The sequence below is a fragment of the Giraffa tippelskirchi genome, chromosome 4, assembly GCF_054371585.1.
Source record: "Giraffa tippelskirchi isolate mGirTip1 chromosome 4, T2T-mGirTip1v1.2.pri, whole genome shotgun sequence".
Taxonomy (NCBI): Eukaryota; Metazoa; Chordata; class Mammalia; order Artiodactyla; family Giraffidae; genus Giraffa; species Giraffa tippelskirchi.
In genome coordinates this window covers 113,919,165-113,938,791 of record NC_137278.1, presented here as the reverse complement: position 1 = coordinate 113,938,791, position 19,627 = coordinate 113,919,165, and the positions used below count along the sequence as shown (strand labels likewise).

The 19,627-nt window shown below is 35.7% G+C and overlaps 1 protein-coding gene across 1 annotated transcript in view; it reads left to right on the top strand.

The window, feature by feature from the left end:
- Positions 1-1,373: 1,373 nt before the first annotated feature.
- PPFIA2 (PPFI scaffold protein A2) overlaps positions 1,374-19,627 on the top strand; it is a 509,952-nt gene continuing 491,698 nt past the window's right edge. The window contains exon 1 of the mRNA XM_081594854.1: positions 1,374-1,423. The gene's annotated coding sequence lies outside the window, so the exon portion shown is untranslated. The remainder of the gene's footprint in view (positions 1,424-19,627) is intronic.

Sequence of the window (19,627 nt, the reverse complement as noted above, 5' to 3'; positions counted from 1 at the left end):
GTTGAACTTAGAGACTCTGGAGTCTGACTTGAGTTCCAGCTATACAATTGACAAAGAGGGGCTATAGGAAAATGGCTTAACTTTAAGTCTTAATTCTGCATCTCTAAATAAAGCAGGTGTTGTCTGCTCCCTGGTTATCATAAGAATTAAATGAGAGGATGAATGTAACATACCAATCAAAAAGACTTGGGTTGTTAGTAATGAAAGGCAATATGCACTGATTGCTTACCATGCACCACATATTTTAGAAACTCTGTATCAACTGTTTAGTCTTCAATAGCTTTATGAATGGAGACCATTACATAGGTTGATATGTATATACTTATATAGTGCTCAGATTGTAGAAAATATTATATAGATGTTTTATATTATTGTCATTGTCATCTTGATTTCCTAAACTTAAAGATGAGGGAACTGAGAGTTTAAATACTGAAGGTTAGTTTATCCAGCAAGAAATTTACCTTTAATGTGAATTTAGAAAGTGTGGCTTTAGAACACAATCTTTATTTTACGTGTACTTATTAAATAAATAATATCTATGATTGTTACTGTTAAAGTATTTAGTTTCTGTTTAAGTGAATATGTGTATGCTCAGAAACTATGTCAAGGAAGACTATTCATCAAGCCATTATTTTAAAAACACAATTGTATGAATTCAAAGTAAACTATGTAGGTATCGCTGTGTATATCTATATACTCTTTACCTTTATACATGTGGATGTTAGTATCTATCTATAAATGTGTACATATATACATTAAAATGTGACAGTTTCTTTATACATATACAAAAAAATTAGCATGTGCATTTGGTTATTTTGCTTGCAGTTCCTAACGTAAAGAACATATATTTTCTTGTAGCCAATGAATAATAGTCAAAAGTTTAAAACTCATTTCATTGAATAAAACAGTTAAATATATGTTATGTGTTAACAATATATAGTTATAATAGAGAAAATAATGTTGTTTTCTATCGATATGAAGAAGAATATTTCTAGCTACATGAGAGGCATTTTTGGTTTTGCGCTAGCATTAAACTTATGTGATGATAATTTTTATCTGCAGAATGCTATTTGACATATTAAATGAAAGAGTATACCTTGTTTATTTCTGTTTTATTTAGAAGCCTCTGATATTGTTTAATATAGTTAGTTGATCTCTTAAAATTCTCTCTCTTATTGTATCTCCCTCATGAATAGAAGTTGTTTTAAAAATACTGGAATATGTCTCAAATGATGGACATAACACAAATTAATAGAATCTCTAATGCAGAACTTCTTCTAATGTAACCATGGTTTCATCCTTGAACATTTCTATTGTTAGTTCACTGTTCTAATGGAGAAAGGCAAAACTGCAGAACTTTTTGATACCAGGATAATCCGAATATAAAATGACAGAATAAAATACAAAGGAAGCTGAGCTTTATGTGAGTGTACATAAAGTATATATCTTAATTTCCAAAAGGTGATATGGATTCCTATGCCAAAGCAGTGCCTCTAATTTGAACTACAATCTGTTGTGAAGAATGAAATTCATGATGAAACATTAAGGCAAACTGTCAGTACCAATGCTTAAATGTTGTAATTACAGTTTCTATTTGAGGGCAGAGACCATTTTGCTTGAATTACTTGCTGGCAAATTTATTGTTCAAATAATAAGGTCCCTAAAATGTGGTATAAAATGGATAGCAACAATCAATAGACTTGTGATTTATGCATCTGTTGTAGGTATTTTCATTGTTAGTTTATTTTGTATAAAAAAATAAAGAGGGCAAACCTGTGGGAAAAATGTTGAAGATGCAAATTACAGATTATGCTGTTAATTCACTCAGTGGCAGGGAAATTTTAGGCATACACCAGCTTCACACATTAACTGGAAGAGAGTAAATGTTCTAAAAATATGTAAAATAAAAAACACAAGCTTCTTTGGTAAATAATATTGAACAATACTATGTGATGATGAAGTTAAATTACACATCATTTATATTGATGGACAGATTTGTGACATACTGATTAAATTAATAGCTATAATGTGAAGTTTAAATTTAAAAGCTCCCAGAGCAAAACCTTCAAAAATAGTAAATTAACTTTCCTTTGACATATCAGTCAAACATTGATGGACACAGAAAAGGATACTTCTTTTTCGATAATATTGCCCCTACCCTCACCAAATTACATTCAAATAAACAAAACCCTCCAACCTTATCCTTTAGAATGCTGTATCAGAGTTCCTAGTTAGGTTTTGGCAAGTTTTTTAAAATTCTTTAAACTGAGATATAATAATGATGATCTTATGACCGACTCAGTTAAATAATTTCTTGAAAAATATCTCAGTGTGGCATTTTAAAATGCCCATGACATTTTGAGCTACTACGGACTTTACATATATATTTCTTAAATTGTTTAGTACTGGAAAACATTTCTTAACTATTCAGAGATGCAGATTACAGGAGTAAACGTTTTATTTGAGTTCTAGCTTTAATCCTAAAGCACTGCGCAAAATGAAAAGAGTAATTTAATACCTATGGCCTGACTAACTTAAAGAGAAGTTTTTATGATTATTTGTGTCAGTATTATAACCAATGACTAGTGGATTTTTTTTTTAGTTCACAATAAGATAATGAAATGGTGTCATGTGCCGTAGTAGGCAAGAATTGGTCTTACTATGGAAATCATATTTTTCTCAAGTTCTTTACATGTGAATAAATTATTTGCACATGAAGGAGTTAGAAATTTATAAAGGTATTTCAAGCCCTCCCATACTATATCTACTACTTAACATTATATCTGATCATACTTGAAATTCTTTGAAGACACGCAATATAATTAGCTTTACTGTCTTCCACAAATATAAAATGTATATTTGTGTGTATATACATATATGTGTATTGTTGGACTTCACATGCACACAAGCACGTTTAATCGCTAAGCTGTGTCCCACTCGTTGCAACCCCATGGACTATAGCCCGCCAGTCTCCTCTGTTCATGGGATTTCCCAGGCAAGAATACTAGAGTGGGTTGCCATTTCCTTCACCAGGGGATCTTCCCCACCCAGGGATCGAACCCATGTCTCCTGCACTGCAGGAGGATTCTTGACTGCTTAGCCACCAGGGAAGCCCGTGTGTGTGTGTGCATATATATAAAATCTAAATACATGTTTTTAATGTATGATACAAAGATAAGCAAATTATTTGTTTTCTTCTGTGTGTTCTGTGCATTTTTAAGTTAAAGTTTTTTAAAGTACCTTTACTCATTTTCAAAGATCTAAATGAAAGTGTAGTGGCAGCCCTCTGTTTAAAGGTGTCATATAATGACTACATTTTAATGCATTTTCCTTTCACAATAATTAAATTGTAAAGTGCATGGCCAGATTAGCTCCTGATGTGAAAAGTTCGCACTATAGTGATATCACTTAGGAATTGATTTATCTTAGAAAACTGACAGTGTAATGGATATAACATCATTAACCTTGAAACCAAGATCTATAATTAGCCAAAGTTGAAAGGAACAAAGGTCACCATCTGAAGGTTATCCTCAATATCTTGATCTAATTTCTAAAGGACAAACTACTTCATCTAACACCCACTGTCTAAGTGATCACAAAACAATCATTGTAAATTAGTCTAAACTAAATCACCTTGTCCATCTGTAGATTTCCTTTGTCCCATAATAGGTAAACGACAAAGGAAGGGAATATTGGATCACTCTTGTTGATGTCCACTTGGTGCCTGCCCCATAAACATATGCAGCCTATTAAAGCCTTTGGTGTTTTATTAATCTTAGCCAGATTGGCCAGTGTGGTTGCTCCTTTCTAAAAGATGTTCGTCCTTCATCAAGTATAGATTTTTCTAAAGTTTTTCAAGAAAATGACACCATTGCAACCCTGGAGTCTTGAATAGTTTTCCCACTTGAATAAGTTTAAGCATATCTTGAAATGCAGACTTTAATTTACATGGTAAATACATCATTCCAGTGAAAGACAAGAAAATAAATAAGTACAAATATTATTTCAGAAAACCTTCATGTAATGTATAACATGGGTTTATAAGGTAATATAAAGGAAGATATAAACTTAAATGGGCTTCCCAGGTGGTGCTAAAGAACCCGCCTGTCAATGCAGGAAACATTAAGAGCCACAGGTTCAACCCCTGGGTCAGGAAGATCCCCTGGAGGAGGGTATAGTGGCCCACTCCAGTATTCTTGCCTAGAGAGTCCCATGGACAGAAGAGCCTGGCGGGCTGCAGTCCATGGAGTCGCAAAGAATCAGACAAGACTGAAGTGACTAAGCATGCATGCATGCAAACTTAAATACCTAAAATAAGTGTGCATGTAGGAAATAACTATAAGTAATACGAAGAGACTGGGTATAAATATTTCACAGAGATAGTTATTGATAAATAAAAGATATTCTTTAGTTGCAGGCTCATTTTACAATGTCATGATAAGTACTTATTTTATTAGTCATATCTTCAGCTATTTATCCAATTTTAAACGTGCATAATGCCTTATGTACAGTTTTCATTTATATTTAAATTATATTCATATGAAATATTATAATTTACTCATTAAAAATAGAGTTTTTGATATAAGTATAATATAATGTCTTTCCTAAAATGAACCAAACATAAACAACACATTTAAATTCTTTTAAAATAATGTTTATGGCAACAAACATAACAGGATATAATGATATTCTTAAACACTGATAGGAATACTGAGTCTATTCTTACAGTAAATGGAGAAATTAAATTAAATTACATTTTCCTATATTAGAAAAACAAACTCTAAGTTTTAATCCTAATATAATTTTAATATTCAGTTTTTGATAATATAAACCCAAATATTCAAATTATCTTAGAGTCTGAAGAGATTTTCCTATAATTGTCTTCTGTTTGGAACAGTAGCTTCTGTGACGTAATTACTTTTAGTAGGCCACATTTTATTTAAAATTTTGAAAATATTTCCTTATAAGAAAATGCAAAATCCCAACATTTGGAGATGAAAATATTTTCTCATAAATGCTATCCTTGATGGTATCAAAATTCACCTGAGACTATTATCATGCTCTATCAGATAAGTGATATCTTGGTGAAGAAGGAGGAATAAACAAATAAATAAAAATGAGTTTTAACAAATACAACCAAGTCTGACTGAGAGTGAGGCAGTTTTGAAATTATTCAAGTAAATAATCTTTACATATTTCAGTTTACAATTCTAAAATGTAATTATTTTTTCTTTTCAGTTCGTCAGCCACTTTATGCATTAGTAGAGTGATATTTAAGCACATATAACTCTATACCTTTTTAAAGCAAAAATAATACCTTATAATAGTTTAATTAGATACTGCTTGCTTTTTAAAAATTAAGTATAAGTTTCAGGTATATAGCAATATGATTTAGTTATATATCTTATATACATATATTTTTTTCAGACTATTTTCCATTATAGTTTATTAAAAGATATTCAATATAGTTTCTTGCGCTACATAGTAGGTTCTTGTTCCTCTATTTTATATACAGCAGTATGTAGCTGTTAATTCCAGACTCCTAATTTAGTCCTTCACCCTTTCCCCTTTGGATACCATCAGTGTTTTCTATGTCTGTTGGTCTATTTCTGTTTTGTAAATAAGTTCCTTTGTATCATTTTTTCAGATCTCACTTATAAGAGATATCATATGCTATTTGTCTTCCTCTAACTTATTTCATTTAGTACAACAATCTGTAGGTTCATCTATGATGTGCAAATAGCATTATTTCATTCTTTTGAATGGCTGAGTAGCATTCCACTGGGATTCCCTGGTAGCTCAGCTGGTAACAAATCCACCTGCAATGCAGTAGACCCTGGTTTGATTCCTGGGTCATGAAGATCCCCTAGAGAAGGGATAGACTACCCACTCCAGTATTCTTGGGCTTCCCTCATGGCTCATATGGTAAAGAATCTGCCTGCAATACAGGAGACCTGGGTTTGGTCCCTGGGTTGGGATGATCCCCTGGAGAAAGGAACAGATACCCACTCCAGTATTCTTGCCTGGAGAATCCCCAGGCAAAACAGAGGGGCCTGGTGGGCTACAGTCCATGGGGTCACAAAGAGTCGGACATGACTGAGCAACTAAACACAGTACAGCATAGTATTCCACTACATATACAGTAACTCCTCTACATATGAAAAGAGTTCCATTCCAAGAGCATGTAAGTCCAATTTGTTCCTAAGCCCAACAAAGTTAGCCTAGGTACCCAACTAACACAATCAACTATATGGTACTCTACTGTAACAGGTTTATGATACTTTTCACAGAAATAACACATAAAAACAAACAAAAATAAAGAAAATACTTTTAATCATACAGTACAGTACCTTGAAAAGTACGGAAGTACAGTAAAATATCTGGCATATAGAGGCTGGCATCGGGTCAATAGGCGAGAAGAGGTGCAGACTGGAGGAGGGAGAGGAGATGGGAGATGGTAGAACTGAAGGATTGTCAGCAAGAGGAGATGGAGTTGTTGTTCAGTCACTCAGTCATGTCTGACTCTTTGCAACCCTACAGACTGCAGCACGCCAGGCTTCCCCATCCTTCATTATTTCCTGGAGTTTGCGCAAACTCATATCCACTGAATCTGTGATGCCATCAAATCATCTCACTCTCTGTCACCCCATTCTCCTCCTGTCCTCAATCTTTCCCAGCATCAAGATCTTTTCCAATGAGTTGGCTCTTCGCATCAGGTGAAGCGTCAACCTCAGCCTCAGTCCTAAAATGAACATTCAGGATTGATTTCCTTTAGGATGGACTGGTTGGATCTCCTTGCAGTCCAAGGGACTCTCAAGAGTCTTCTCCAGCACCACAGTTCAAAAGCATCGATTCTTTGGCACTCGGCCTTCTTAATGTTCCAGCTCTAACATCCCTACATGACTGATGGAAAAAACATAGCTTTGACTATACAGACATGATGTCTCTGCTTTTTAATACACTGTCTAGGTTTGTCATAGCTTTTCTTCCAAGGAGCATGAATCTTTTAATTTCATGGCTGCAGTCACCATCTGCAGTGATTTTGGAGCCCAAGAAAATAAAATCTGTTACTGTTTCCACTTTCCCCCCATCTATTAGCCATGAAGTAATGGCACCAGATGCCATGATCTTAGTTTTTTGAATGTTGAATTTTAAACTGTTTTTTCACTCTCCTCTTTCACCCTCATAAGAAGGCTCTTTAGTTCTTCTTTGCTTTCTGCCATTAAACTGGTATCATCTTACATATCTGAGGTTGTTGATGTTTCTTGATTCCAGCTTGTGAGTCATGCAGGCCAGCATTTCACATGATATACTCTGCATATAAGTTAAATAAGCAAGGTGACAATACACAGTCTTGAGGTACTCCTTCTGCAATTTTGAACCAGTCAGTTGTTCCAAGTCCAGTTGTAACTGTTGCTTTTCGACCTTCATATAGGTTTCTCAGGAGGCAGGTAAGATGGTCTGTTATTCCCATCACTTTAAGGATTTTCCACAGTTTGTTGTGATCCACACAGTCAAAGGCTTTAGCATAGTCCATGAAGCAGAAATAGATGTTTTTCTTGGCATTCTCTCGCTTTCTCCATGATCCAATAAATACTGGCAATTTGATTTCTGGTTCCTTTGCCTTTGCTAAATCCAGCTTGTACATCTGAAAGTTCTCGGTTCACACACTGTGAAGCTTACATTTTGGAGGAGATAGAGGGCAATCTGAAATTTTACTCAACGATTCACAATGATGGCACAGGTTCTGGCTCCTTGCTGGAACCAGATGCATGTTTGCATCTTGAAAGTTTGAGACTTGAATGTTCGTATGTAGGGGACTTAGTGTATATACCACATTTTCTTTATGCATTCATCTGTTGATAAGACATTTAGTTTGCTTCCATGTCTTGGCTACTGTATAGAGTGCTGCTGTGAACACTGGGATGCATGTATCTTTTCAAGTTAGAGTTTTCATCCTTTCTGGATATATGTCCAGGAGTGGCATTGCTGGATCACATGGTACTCCTATTTTTAGTCTTTTAAAGAAACTTCATACTGCTCAAGTGCTTATATTCTGATAAAATGGAAATGACAATAACTATATTAAAAAGCATTTTATAAATTCATTAATAAACTAAATGGTATGTTGGTGGCATACATGCTAACATAAATTCTATATAATTTAGCTAGGTATTTTCTAGATGAAATCTCAGAATTGAGAGGGTAAAGCAAGGTATATTTATCTATCAAGACCATCTCTGACTTTTATCTGTTTACACAAATTTGCTATACTGTGTGTGACCTCTACTTTTTATCTCAGCTGCAAATACTAGGTTTCGCTTGATTTCTGAGGTCTGGAATTACTGGTGCTAAGAATAGCTGGCATTTATTTAGCTCTGTATATAAATGATCTCCTTTATCCTATGATGCAGATACTCTTCTATCCTAATTTTACACATAATATAATGGGAAATACAGAAAATCTAAATAATTTGCCTAAGGTAAGCTGGCCTATGAGAAGACGTGAAACCAGGCATTCTGTTTAGATGATGCTTTTAGTACTATATTTTATTTCCTTACTTAGGCAGATGCTCTCCCTTGTTCTTTCAACCTCTGAAGGACTGAAATTCTGCTTCTGTCTATTTTGGAGTAAAGTCCACATGCTGCCAGGCATTCTACTTGCCCCTACTTGACTGCTGGATTGTGACCTATTATGTATGGACATGATGATTCAGATGCTCTGCTTGCTGAAACATTTGTGTATAGTTTATCACTGTATCTCAGCGGTATATCTCTCTGCCTGATTTTAGTCCCAAGACTCTCTTTATATCCTGACTTCCTCCTACACTTGCTGAACTCCTTCAAGATTATTAAAAACAACTCAGATGACTTCTACAATAATCTGGAGTGAATACTGAGTCGTGATGGTAAAAACAGAAAGAAAAATTGAGAAATATTTTGTAGTTAAAACCCAAGAAATCTAAGTATCATATTAGATACTGGATCAAAATTTAGAATTAAATGGAGATTCCAAAATTATGAATTTTACTTATTGGGAGGATGGATGTGTCATATGCAGAAAATGGACACCATGAGGAGTTAGGAATAAAAAAAAGAAAAGCAAGAAATTTGGTTTTGGCTACATTAAGTTTGAGGGAAAGGACAAATTCATGCAGAGTATCTTGACACCACCATGTTCACATGTTTATTGATCACTCTGCATGATATCATGATTTTTTCTTTTACTTTTTAAATATTTCATAGAGAGATCAAGTAGGAGCTTTGTAAGTTGCTCTAAAATCTATACAATATTCAGAAATTTCATTGGAAATTTAATTGTAATTATTAGACAAAGGCATAGATGATATCTACTTTTGACATTTTGCTATACTCAACTGATAATGAATTTAAAAAAATACAATAAATGCTCTCACTAAGGCAGAATCTGCTTTACAGATATATTCAATTAATCTCAAAAATTTTCAGTGTAAATTTAAGAATACTGTTAATAATTTTTATTTGTGACTTTAATAACTTTAAAGTGAAATAAAACATCAGTCTAAAAGTTGCTGATTAATGATCTTAGGTCTTAACTACAGGTGATTTTTAGATGTCATAGGAAGTATCTTAGATGTTATAGCAAATAGCTTAATATAGGATTCTATATTATAGAGAAAGAGAGGTTTAAAGGAAGGTATTTTAAGATTTATTCCTGATAATCAATGCATTAATATTTATAGAGCAAAAAATTTTTGTTTTCTTTGACTTTTTGTCATTCTCTGAGTTATTTAAGGGACTTCCCTGGTGGCTCAGAGGTTAAAGCGTCTGCCTCCAATGCGGGAGACCTGGGTTCGATCCCTGGGTCAGGAAGATCCCCTGGAGAAGGAAATGGCAAACCACTCCAGTATTCTTGCCTGGAGTTATTTAATTCAAACACTGAAATCAAATTCAACAGAAATTAATTAAGGGGAATTATACTCTTTGCTATATCTTTAAAACTGACTGCCCTCAGATTCTGAAGGGGTTTAAACAACACTAGTATAATTTTGTGCTTTTTAAAATTTTCAAATATTATTCCAAATCTGTCAATTTTAACCTGGAAGTATCATAATAGTCATAAAATCACATATGATAATAAACAAACGCAATGAAGAAATAAAGAACAGTTTTGTAAAGAAGTTCATTCTGCATTTAAGCTATTCTGTAACTTAATAGGAATATAAAGTGAAATGCTTTTTTTAATGTAGTTGACTTACAATATTATAATAGTTTCACTTGAATAACATAGAAATTCAATATATATTATACTCCATGTGAAGTTATAAAATATTGACTATATTCCTTGTGCTTCATATTACATTCTTGTTCTTATTTACTTTATTCACAGTAGCTTATATCTCTTAATCCTCCACCCCTATCTTGCCCCTCGCTGCTTTGCTTCCTCCAAAGCTAACCACTTTTTCTTCTCTGTATCTGAGTCTGTTTCTGTTTTGTTATATTCTATTTATTTTTATTTTCACATTCCACATATAAGTGAAAACATATATTATTTGTCTTTCTTTGTCTGACTTATTTCACTAATCATAATACTCTCTAGGCCCATCCACGTTGCTGCAAATGGCAAAACTTCATTCCTTTTTATGACTGAGTAGTGTTTCATTGTGTGTGTGTGTGTGTGTGTATGCATATATCTTGCTTCTTCCTTATCCATTCATCTTTGAGGGATACTCTCAGTATCAACTGAGGGACACTTCAGTTGCTTCTGTATCTTGGTTATTATAAATAATGTTGCAATAAGCACTGGGATTCATATATCTTTTTGAATTAGTGTTTTGGTTTTCTTCAGATGTAAACCCAAGAGAAGAGCTGCTGGATTATCTGGTAGTTCTATTTTTAATTCTTTGAGGAAGTTCCATGATGCCTTTCATTATGGCTACAGCAATTTACATTCCCATCAACAGTGCACTTTTCTCCATATCCTTTCCAACACTTGTTATTTGTTGCATTTTTGATGATAGCCATTCAAACAGATGTGAAGGGATATCTTGTGGCTTTGATTTTCATTTCCCTTGTGATTAGTGATGTTGAACATCATTCCATGTGCCTACTGGCCATCTGTCTTCTTTAGAAAAATGCCTATTCAGGCCTTCTGCATTTTAAAAGTAAGATACTTGCTACATGTTTCTAGGGTCAAAAAAAAATTTTTTTTCTCTCCCTCCCTCTCTACACACACACACAGACTGTGGGTCTATGGTTTGAAAAGTACCATACAATTTACATAACTATAAATTGATATTTATAATGATATTTATAACTGAGCCCTATACTACTGATGAATCATCTGATGAAAAGATACGTAATAAATATTTTGGGATGAATGAATATTAGAATATAAACTCCATGAACACAAGTTTGTTTTGTCTTATTTTGTTTATTCATTGCTACAATCTCAGCATCTACAACATTGTCTGGAATATCACAGACGCTTAATAAAGCATACACAGGATGAAAGAAATGAAATTTATAAATAAAAGTTAATAACAGGGAAAATTATCTAAGCACAAAAATGAATTTTGGGCTATTTGGATTAACACTGCCCTCCAATCCCTATCTTCTTAATTCTCAACCAAGTATCAAGTAACACCTTGGATTTCTAACTTAATTTCTTGTTCTTCCTCTCCTGTATTTATTTTCATATAAAATTAACATAATCTCAAAAGATCTTTACATCAGATGTCTTTCGGTTTTTTCATCACTAAAGCTTTAGGGTCACCTGTTTAAATAAGTTAATAGTCTCACGTCTGATAATGTAGACGTCTCACTCCTCTGTACACAGGTCATTGTCTCAGTCAGATGATCTTTCTCATTATTTAACCCTTTTCTCTGCTTTCCTCATGCCCCAAATAAATTCTGTATATTTGTTCAAGCTATGTACTCATACTTTCCCTTATAGTTTCCTACTGTAACTCATAAGGAACAGTTAAAACCAAATTCATATTTATTTAATTTGAGACATTACTAGTTTGATTTGCATAAATTTTTATTGGCTTATAATTTTGCTTTTTCATGCTTAAGTCCCTTGTGATTTTGTCTTCTTTCTCCCTTAAGGGGCCAAGGACTGAGGCACCCCAGTTTTCTCTTTGCATCGTTCATATTAAGTAATATAATGTCATCATTCAATATATACTTGTTCTGTGAAAAAATTCTTGATGTAGTCCCTCCTTTTCATTACTTATATAGAATGGGAAAGGGGAAAACACCTGAAAATGGCAACAATATCCAAATAATAGTGATGTGAACACATTAAAAAAGGTATAGTTTTGAAAAGTATGTTTATGTACTAGTTAGGCTGAAAGAATAGCAATTATCTCGGATGTATGACAGAGGGGAAAAGGGCATAGGAAATTGTGATGATTTTTCACATTTCTATTAGGTCTTGACATGGCCACTTCTGCTCATATTCCATGAACAGGAACAAGTAACATGACAAGGTCCATGTCGTATGGAAGGGATACATACTCCTTCCACAAAGGGCAGTAAAATGAGCATTGCAACAAGTAGTGATTTATAATCTTCTTCAGGGAATATTGTGAATAATAGCAAACAGTAATAAAATATACCACGATATGTTTTACAGTAAAGTAACAAGATTTGTTTTCCTGTCCCAAACAAACAAAAAAAAAGTCTCAATAATATATTGTCATCGTATGTAAACTCAAGTCTATGCAAGTCATAAAGATTATACAAATAGTGTATAAAACTAATGGGTATTTATTTAAATAATATACTATATACTACTCTGATTGGGTTTCCCAAGTGGTGCTAGGTAAAGAACCCACCTGCCAATGCAGGAAACACAAGAGACGCGGGTTCCATCCTGGGTTGGAAAGATTTCCTGGTAGGGGGCCTGACAAGCCACTCCAGTATTCTTGCCTGGAGAAACCCATGGACAGAGGAGCCTGATGGGCTATGGTCCATAAGGTCGCGAAGAGTCTCAGACATGACTGAAGTGACTTAGCACACACACACACAAATATAGCTCTGATTATTAATATTTTAATATCAGTATTAATACTAATATTAAAATGAGAGTTGGACTATAAAGCAAGCTGAGCGCCGAAGAATTGATGCTTTTGAACTGTGGTGTTGGAGAAGAGACTCCTGAGAGTCCCTTGGACTGCAAGGAGATCCAACCAGTCCATCCTAAAGGAGATCAGTCCTGAATATTCATTGGAAGGACTGATGTTGAAGCTGAAACCCCAATACTTTGGCCACCTGATGCAAAGAACTAACTCATTTGAAAAGATCCTGATGCTGGGAAAGATTGAAGGCAGGAGGAGAAGGGGACGACAGAGGATGAGATGGTTGGATGGCATCACTGATTTGATGGACATGAGTTTCAGCAAGCTCATAGAGTTGGTGATGGACAGGGAAGCCTGGTGTGCTGCAGTCCATGGGGTTGCAAAGAGTCAGACATGACTGAATGACTGAACTGAACTGAACTAATATTTTGATCTATGATTGTCTCAAGAATCTCATATTATAAATATTCACCTCAAATAAATGTACTTATGCATATACCCTGGTGGCTCAGAGGGTGAAGAATCTGCTGCATTGCAGGAGACCGGGGTTTGATCCCTAAGTTGGGAAGATTCCCTGGAGAAGGGAATGGCTACCCACTTCATTATTCTTGCCTGGAGAATTTCATGGACAGAGGAGTCTGGTAGGCTGCCATCCCTGTGGTCACAAAGAGTTAGACATGACTGAGCGACTTTCACTTTCATTCATATACATGCAAATTTTGGATACAATTTTGAGATTCTGGAATTTTATCATGCCCAATTAATCACCACCTAGAGCTCTATTGACTCCCAAGAAAAGAACTTTTATAATCTTTTCAGCTTCCTCCATCTCTTTCATACCATTAGTAGCTACATTTCTTGGATGGCCGCTATTTCAACCTGTAGTCTTCTTAAGCCATTGTGATTTTTTTTCTGCAATTCCACTTCAGTAAAACTTCCCTTGTTAAATATTCTAGTAATGTCTGTTGCTAAATCTACAGAGCATTTTCCAGTTTTTACCTTACTTGATTTCTCAGTCATATCTGACATTGGTCACCACTCAGCCCTTCCTTCAAATGTTTGTTCTCTTTCCCTGGTATCCATGACGTGTGTGTGTGTGTGTGCGCTTATATTCAGTCATGTTCAACTCTTTGCGACCCCAGGGACTGCAGCCCGCCAGGCTCCTCTGTTCATGGTACTCTCTAGGCAAGAATACCAAAGTGGGTTGCTATTCCCTTCTCCAGGGGATCTTCCTGACCCAAGGATGTAACCTGGGTTTCCTGAATTGCAGGCAGATTCTTTACCACTGAGCCATAAGGGAAGCACCATCTGTGACATATACTCACCTAATTTCCTCCCTTGTCTCTGCCTAACTTGTTAGAATTATTTTTTTTTTCTTTTCTTTTTTTTTAAATTAATGAATTTATTTATTTTAGTTGGGGGCTAATTACTTTACAATATTGTAGTGGTTTTTGCCATACATTGACATGAATCAGCCATGGGTTTACATGTGTTCCCCATCCTGAACCCCCCTCCCACCTCCCTCCCTATCCCATCCCTCTGGGTCATTCCATTGCCCCAGCCCTGAGCATTTGTCTCATGCATTGAACCTGGAATGGTGTTCTGTTTCACATATGATAATATACAGGTTTCAGTGCTATTCTCCCAGAACGTCCCACCCTCACCTTCTCTCTCAGAGTCCATAAGACTGTTCTATGCAGCACTGTTTACAATAGCCAGGACATGGAAGCAACCTAGATGTCCATCAGCAGACGAATGGATAAGGAAGCTGTGGTACATATACACAATGGAATATTACTCAGCCATTAAAAAGAATACATTTGAATCAGTTCTATTGAGATGGATGAAACTGGAGCCCATTATACAGAGTGAAGTAAGCCAGAAAGAAAAACACCAATACAGTATACTAATGCATATATATGGAATTTGAAAGATGGTAACGATAACCCTATATGCGAGACAGAATAAGAGACACAGATGTATTTCTTAAATCTTTGTATTTATTGAGGTTCTATGACTCTACCCTCATCTTGTCTAATTCTATACACTCTTCATTATCAATATTGTTCACTATCATTTTTTCAAATGTTACTAATGATTCTCAAACATTTATTATTGGCCCAGGTTTCTCATTTGACAGATTATTATTTTCAGCTCTTTTAGAGTATCTCTAATTGGATGGCTCACAGTCAGATAACAAAATTCAACATGATCAAAAGTGAATTTACTCTGTTTTCACTGAAAATACTCCTGCCTCTTTCATAGCCCCTTGAAGGATGGTTCAAACTTCATATCTTCACTATAGCTTGCTTTGTTCCCAATTTTTACCCTTTTCCTTCCAAAATGTGCTCAAACTTTTCTTGATTTAAAACTTTACTAGACTTTGCATTCTTCTCAATACATTTTAAGCTCTTTAGTAAGATTTACATGTTCTTTCACACATGGTCCCTGCTTAGATTTCCATTCACTTCTGTCAGTCTAAGCCTGTCTTATCTCCACACAGCAGCCAAATTGGCACTTTCCCCTGTTTCCTATGCAATCTATAGATTATCTGCCTCTGCTTACTTGCCCTTGCTGTTACATTTTCACACTATTCATTCACAGATTTATTTAGAAAACACTTCTCACCCTGGTCTTCCACAAGTAGATTAGATGGTTACTTGCTATCCTCCTATATTACTTCCATTATATCTCGTCATATTGTGTGACTCCTGACTCCCTACACAGAAGGTTCCAAGGTGATACATGGACACCTAAAATTATGAATAAAACCTTTATTTACAAATGTATAATATTATAACATAAGTTTCAGTATCAAAGACCCATTTGACAACTTCAAAACTCTAAAATTCATTGGGAAAGTAAGTGCAAATAAAACACTGATGTATGCAGCAACAATTATCTACTAACCATGGTGAAATGATTACTAAAATAAATTTAGTTACACAATATGTCAGTTTGCATAATTTCAAGATTACTCAAAGGGATCCTAATGACACTTTAACACCAGCTTGCTGGAGTCCACTTTATGGTTTCCCTATATAAATCAAAGTTGGACCCAGTTACAGTTTGGCACTATTTGATGATAGTTGTCTTCCACAACATATGTATCTGTGAGATGATTTTGCATTCTGTGACTGAATGAGGGTGTTTGCTATTACCAGTGCGTTCTCGTGGCAAAACTCTATTAGCCTTTGCCCTGCTTCATTCTGTACTCCAAGGCCAAACTTGCCTGTTACGCCAGGTGTTTCTTGACTTCCTACTTTTGCATTCCAGTCCCCTATAATGAAAAGGACATCTTTTTTGGGTGTTAGTTCTAGAAGGTCTTGTAGGTCTTCATAGAACCGTTCAACTTCAGCTTCTTCGGCGTTACTGGTCGGGGCACAGACTTGGATTACCGTGATATTGAATGGTTTGCCTTGGAAATGAACAGAGATCATTCTGTCGCTTTTGAGATTGCATCCAAGTACTGCATTTTGGACTCTTTTGTTGACCATGATGGCTACTCCACTTCTTCTAAGGTTTTCTTGCCCACAGTAGTAGATATAATGGTCATCTGAGTTAAATTCACCCATTCCAGTCCATCTTAGTTCGCTGATTCCTAGAATGTTGATGTTCACTCTTGCCATCTCCTGTTTGACCACTTCCAGTTTGCCTTGATTCATGGACCTAACATTCCAGGTTACTATGCAGTATTGCTCTTTACAGCATCGGACTTTGCGTCTATCACCATTCACATCCACAGTTGGGTATTGCTTTTGCTTTGGCTCCATCCCATCATTCTTTCTGGAGTTATTTCTCCACTGATCTCCATTAGCATGTTGGGCACCTACTGACCTGGGGAGTTCATCTTTCAGTGTTCTATCTTTTTGCCTTTTCATACTGTTCATGGGGTTCTCAAGGCAAGAATACTGAAGTGGTTTGCAATGCTCTTCTCCAGTGGACCACTTCCTGTCAGACCTCTCTACCATGACCCATCCGTCTTGGGTGGCCCCACCCGGCATGGCTTGAGAAACCTGTATGCAGGTCAGGAAGCAACAGTTAGAACTGGACATGGAACAACAGACTGGTTCCAAATAGGAAAAGGAGTACGTCAAGGCTGTATATTGTCACCCTGCTTATTTAACTTATATGTAGAGTACATCATGAGAAACGCTGGGCTGGAAGAAACACAAGTTGGAATCAAGATTGCCGGGAGAAGTATCAATAACCTCAGATATGCGGATGACACAACCTTTATGGCAGAAAGTGAAGAAGAACTAAAGAGCCTCTTGATGAAGGTGAAGGAGGAGCATGAAAAAGTTGGCTTAAAGCTCAACATACAGAAAACTAAGATCATGGCATCTGGTCTCATCACTCCATGGGAAATAGATGGGGAAACAGTGGAAACAGTGGCTGACTTTATTTTTTTGGGCTCCAGAATCACTGCAGATGGTGATTGCAGCCATGAAATTGAAAGACACTTACTCCTTGGAAGGAAGGTTATGGCCAACCTAGATAGCATATTTAAAAGCAGAGACGTTACTTTGCCAACAAAAGTCCGTCTAGTCAAGGCTATGGTTTTTCCAGTGGTCATGTAGGGATGTGAGAGTTGGACGGTGAAGAAAGCTGAGCACCGCAGAATTGATGCTTTTGAACTGTGGTGTTGGAGAAGAGTCTTGAGAGTCCCTTGGACTGCAAGGAGATCCAATCAATCCATCCTAAAAGAGATCAATCCTGGGTGTTCATTGGACGGTCTGATGTTGAAGCTGAAACTCCAGTACTTTGGCCACCTCATGCGAAGGGTTGACTCATTGGAAAAGACCCTAATGCTGGGTAGGATTGGGGGCGGGAGGATAAGGGGACAACAGAGGATGAGATGGTTGGATGGCATCACCGACTCGATGGACATGGGTTTGGGTAGACTCCGGGAGTTGGTGATGGATAGAGAGGCCTTGCGTGCTGCAATTCATGGGGTCGCAAAGAGTCGGACATGACTGAGCGACTGAACTGAACTGAACTGACTGAATGAGATTTCAGAGAACATCCAGGAGGATGGCACTTGGTTAGTATCAGGGATTTTTTTTGTTGCTGTTATTGCTGCTTTTAGTTTGTTTGTTGTTGTTGTGAACCTAATCCAGAGAGTTAACACTGGAATAATATAAAGATCCCCAAATTTCCCTTCCCACTTCCTAAGACAAAGTGTCATATGAGACATCACTCTGAGGGAATGGTAGTCTCCAAGTACATTACCAGCAAATGATATCAGAGGTCACAGAATAGAAAAGCTCACAAAACAAAAATATTCAAAATCATTCAGTTTATCAAATCTATTAAAAACATACAGAAGCAAGGAAAAAGAGATAAGATATATTAACCCACATAGGATAAGGTGCAGTGGGAAAGGACCACACTACTTGAATGCTGGGTAATCTATGTTCAAATGTCCTCTTCCTTCTTCTGCCGTATCAACTGCCCTGACTGATGATGTGGTTATAAAGGCCAGAGATAAAGTCTGAGCTGGTGGCAAAATGTCAACAGATGCTCTGGGTAAATGACACACACTTGTTCTACAAGAGAGATGCAGGGATGAATACACCTGGCCAATAGCTCTAGCTCTCCAATTAGCCTAATGAATAGCTATGGATTTTATATGGTTACTTGAGCAGAAGACATATAGGGTCACAGCTGTAGTCACCATTGGGTGGCCAAATAAAGACTTCATGAATGATAATTCTCACGTGTATCTTGTGTATTTATATCTTTCTAAAGCCTACATTTGTATTCATTTTGTGAATCTTTAAACTATATCAAAAATGATGATTACCCATATCGGTTATTTTCATCATGTAAGCTTGCACATGTCCTCAAGCAGTGAGCATTAAGGTAAAGCTCATTTTCACATTGGTGATTATTATTTTCCAATGATTTCTCATCCAAATAACAGCAGTGATCACTGATCTCAACTTCATGCTGTTTATTTGTGTTGCCAATTGATTCAAAGAAATAATTGAATTAGTATCAGTGATATCAATGATCAAAGTAGGTAGGTAAATCCTGAATAAGTTCAAATCAAGTTCTGGAAGATTTATATTTAATAGGAGGTGTCAAAAAGTAGATATCAAAATTGAACCAATGCCTGCTTAGTTTCTTTAGGTACTTCAGCTAGAAAAACCAGGAATTAGTGTTACTGAATATGCATCTGTAAGAATGGAGTTATATCAGAACTCTCAGCATAAAATTCCATGATTCTACAATTCTAAAGTAAGGCTCCCTGAATTGGAGTAGCAGCAAAAATTAAAATCTTTATTATAGAACTTTATGTTAGAATAAATTTCCTCTATAGAAAATAAAACAACTACTGAATGCATTTAGAATGTTTCTTTTAATATTTTCCCTCACAGTAGTCTAAAGAGTAACTTAAGATAATTTTTTCCCCATGAAATGTTATTTTTCCTTAGAAAGGAGAAAATGTTATTTCATGAGGCATCACTATTCTAATTTATTTGTTTTCAGTGCCTTTATATTGCTCTTCGATTTGATGTTACATAGTATTGAATGATGCAAAATAAAGTTCTCTGAAA